Below are 4,521 nucleotides of genomic sequence, written 5' to 3'. Positions count from 1 at the left end.
TAGTGGATGCTTCAACCTTTCACATAGACTTGTGGAATGTGTCTTCAGCTTGCAAAGGTCCAAGAATCTTCAAATTTATCTCTCCAATGATAATGTCCATCTTCTTGATCAAGATTCTTCATGAAGAGTGCTCCAACTGCATTGTCAAGTACCCATGTAACATTTGCTTCAAGAAACACGTGCATTATTGATCCAAGTCATCAGAGTCATAAACCAAGTCAATAGATCATATTTTCATGATCCCTGGTCATATTTCAAGTCATATATGATTCCCATAACCTGCACCTGCTTTGATGACAAGTTCCACACAAGATTCTTGCCAGTCTAACATGAGATGCAATGGATAAGAATTGGAAAGCTTTACATAAAGTGCATTGCTGAAAAGGGTGAATAATATGAAAGAGGAATGGGGTAGGGGAATACTCATAGTAGTAACTCACTGCTCATTACTCATTCCTTACCATTCTTGCCATATTTTTTCATCATGGGAACATAGCAATGCAAAAATCCAAGGATATGCAAGTGAGAATGAAGCATTAAAATGGATTTAGGTGATTAGAACTGAAAGGTAATACTCAATTGAAACAGGGGAAGCTCCAGGTATTAAAGATAGGCTTCAAGATCAGTGAATTAGGATTAAAGTACACTCTTCCTTCTCCATTTTATCATGATAATAATGGCTCAGAAAAAGGTAATCAATAGGAGACCAAGAATGATCAAGAAGTACCTTGAATGGTTGATGAAGAGAAGAAGAGCATTAGTGGATGCTTCAACCTTTCACATAGACTTGTGGAATGTGTCTTCAGCTTGCAAAGGTCCAAGAATCTTCAAATTTATCTCTCCAATGATAATGTCCATCTTCTTGATCAAGATTCTTCATGAAGAGTGCTCCCATGAATTCTTGCATCTTGGAGATCTCATCACAGATTTGTTTTCAACATCATGAAAAATATTTTTACCATACAGTGATTTGATAAGGAGTGGCCATATCATTGAAATTGGACCGCAATGTAAGATATATCATCCTTTCTCTTTCGCACAAGAGAAACTTCTATAAGCTTTTAACTACTGCTTTAGGATCCTTTACCTTCTGGATTAGATTGACGGCTTCTTGATTTTCCATAACCTTCCACAATCCATCACTTGCCAAAATAAGAAACTCATTAGTCTCATCAAGTTTCATGTTGTGAACATCTGGATCTGGAATTGTTGTAATAAAACCTCCCTTGTTTTCAATGGTTCTTCTTTCTATCTTTGGTTCATGATCCATTGAAAACTGAATTGCATCTCCAGCTTTGGAATCATCCACGTTCACAACAATGAACCTTTGACCATTAACAAGGATGGAAGTAGCAATTGTATATCCACCAAACCCCAGATTAGGAGCTTTCTATAGAATGACTTGATCTGTGATTTCGTAGGCTTTGCAGATAGTTGCCGTTGGATTCTTTACAAACTAAAGCTGTGCTATTATATTATCAAACAGGTGATTCTGCAAGTAATGAGGTACATCACATCCAAGATGACTGATCCTTGCTCTTGAGCCTGTCCTTGCAACCATCATTAGACACATTCAAATGATCACCAACAGACGATGTCTTGTCTCACCTATCTTTTGACTGTGAGCAGTTGTACCTTCCCCGAGCATCTGTCATCACCAGTTGCTCATTCATACCAGTGATATGCAAATCTCCATATCTCAATGCCTTCAACTTTCAGGAGCAGTGATGATCATGAGCTACTTCAGGATGGAAATTCAAAAGCGTATGCTTGTAGAATGGCATACACCTGGTCTATGAAAAGATTGCAAAGACAGTTCTTGCAAAGCTACAAAATGGGACTTTTGCAAAAGGATTGTGAGAGTCTCGACCTCTACGGGCATCATTCTGATGGTTTCTCATTGTCCACAGACTCTCAAAAATGGCATTTGACTGTGAGACTCAATAGTTGCATCATCCCGTACAACTAATGGCAAGGAATGATGGTCATGGATAAGATGGAATTGCTATCTCTAGCCATAATCAAAGAAGAAGAAGAAAACGATGCTTAAAAAGAGGGAAAGAAAAAATACAGGAAATGACTACTATTATCATAGACGAGAGAAGGCATAGAGATCATGATCCATCCTATGTTGCATCTCCTTCCTTAGCAACTTCTTCAATAGCCTTGACCTCTCCTACTTCACCAAACATGGAGCATTTGAACAATAGAGCTCATCTATGATCAATGATATGTCAAGTTTCATAACATGCGTAGTTCATGCTACTATCATGAATGTAATGAAGAGAGTAATAGGGAGGCTAATAGAGCCAAATCACTATTGTACAGATTGCTCAAGAGGTCAAGAACCAAGTTATGGAGTCCATTGTGGTTGGAAGATTTTAGCAAGAGATTGGCTATGGAGTATGAAGCGAACTTGTGACAAGAGAGAGAAAGACTCAGTCTAGAAGCAAACCCTTCCTTCTCAAAAGTAGCCATGGTTTAAGTGTCATTCAGCCATGTTTGACCCTCTTTTGGTCCATATGCTTTCAAAATAGAGTAAATTTTGATGATGACCTGTCAAAGTAGTTATGAACCTCCATCTTGCCCCCATATCTTTGTCAAGAAGTACTAAAATAACCACAATTTGAAGTAGTACAACATTGTTAAGAAGAAAGCAAACCATGTAACTGTGTATTCAACTCAAGTTATACAGAAATGATGCTTGTAACTAGATCTTCCATGAAAATGATCTCCCCAACTAGATCATAATTGTGAAAATGATGGAATTAAAGCATGCCTTGGATCAAAGCAAGACTCTGATATCAATGTAATAAACTAGTTCTCATAGCAAGATAAATAACTGAAAATTTATGAAATACACCATACTTGCAAAGAAATACAAGAAATACACCATGTTTGCAAGGAATCCATAGCCAAGGTAGCTAAGCATGAAATATACTGCCATGGAAGGCTGAGAATCATAGATATAAGTTGCAACATGAATACTCACCTCATGTCAAGGTGGGACATGGTATGCACCCCATATCTTGGTGGCTAAGAGCATGCACCCTCTTATTTGGTAGGAGAAAGGAACATGTATTGCTTTAAAATGGAAAAAAGATTAAAAGACCATTTACATTGGTACTCTCTTACCTTTTATACTCCAATCCAAACTAGGCTAATTTCCTAATTAAAGCAACATGAAAATTGCTTTATTACAATTTCTTTGGAGCCATTTCTTATGAGTGGGTTCGAGAGATAGAGAAGGTGGAATGAATTTAAGATGGGAGAGTATGAGAGTAGCTTTCCAAGTTGAAGATTGAGACAAAGGAGGCTGAGTTAATTCATTTCCTCTCTAAGCCCTCCTCTAATTTTCTCTCTCGCAACCTCTCCGGATCTTCTTCCCTCTCTCTCTCTCTCTTTCTAATTCTCCCCCTCTCTAGCTCCCTCTCGTAGCCTCTTGGCGGGGAGGGGGGTGTATCCTTCTACCTCCCTCTCTTTTCCTCCCTCTTACTCTATACTCCTAAGAAGGCCTCTTCCCTCTTGGTTGGACCTCCCTCAACTACTCCCCATGCCTCTTATTTATAGCTAAATTAGAGAAGAAGGGTTATGGCTAAGAAGAAGAGCTCTTTACGGAGGAAATCTTAGAAAAATTATTAATATATGAAGCTTCCAAGATGCAATCTTATGCTCAAATCACAAATTTGATTGTTCTGTTGGTTTCGAAAGGGGGGTAAAACCACAAGACAACTGCTCAAAAATCTTCCACATCACTTCTTCTTCTCATGGTTTGGAGTGTTGTTTGTTGCATGTAAACTATGATCACGATGTGACGATTTCTCCAATCCTTCTTTTTGCATTAAATCTCCAAAACTGGTTGAAAAAGCCACTTGCTTTTTTTTACATGACACCATGTTCTAGAAGTTTTTATAGCTTTTTAGGATATTTATAATAAATAATATCCAAAATATAAAAAATACGCTAGTTTTGTCCAAAAATCTAGTAATTTTGGACCATCCATACTATAGACACTGACACTAATGACTAATATGGTGCATAGCTCTTGTTCATGTGGTAACTTTTGTGATGGGTGGCTATAGTACTTGTCAATCCAATAATAATAATGGGTTACAATCCTTGGGTTTTTTTTGCTCGAGATCTTCTGTATTTAATGATTTTAGGGTTGTTTAAATCCATTTTGCCAGAAGTCAAGAAGATTTTAAATCAAAGTTTGGATCTCACATATTCACACTACTAAGAAGGCATTGACTTTGAAGTGATACATGTATAAAATGGATTATTGAGGCATTTTTCCAACTCAAACTTGATAAATTGCAAAGTTTTCATCTAGATTATTTATCATCCAAAGTTGCAAAACTCCCTTCTCAATTATCTATCATCCAAAGAAACTATAATGAGTTGAGATCCAAGCGTTGCTCAAAGAAATGGATATGGAAGCAATAACTTTTACCAAAAACTCCAAGATGAAGCATACTAACCTAATGATTTTCACAATAAGAATTTTTTATTGCAGTCCAT

General features: G+C 37.2%; 1 pseudogene; it reads right to left on the bottom strand.

The window, feature by feature from the left end:
* Positions 1–989: 989 nt before the first annotated feature.
* On the bottom strand, positions 990–1,561 carry LOC148035646 (putative protein phosphatase 2C 41 pseudogene; annotated as a pseudogene).
* Positions 1,562–4,521: the final 2,960 nt, after the last annotated feature.

The sequence above is a fragment of the Lygodium microphyllum genome, chromosome 5 (genome assembly GCF_053477565.2).
Source record: "Lygodium microphyllum isolate KBCC chromosome 5, Lygodium_microphyllum_v1.1.10, whole genome shotgun sequence".
Classification (NCBI taxonomy): Eukaryota; Viridiplantae; Streptophyta; class Polypodiopsida; order Schizaeales; family Lygodiaceae; genus Lygodium; species Lygodium microphyllum.
This window is presented reverse-complemented; position numbering and strand designations above follow the sequence as displayed.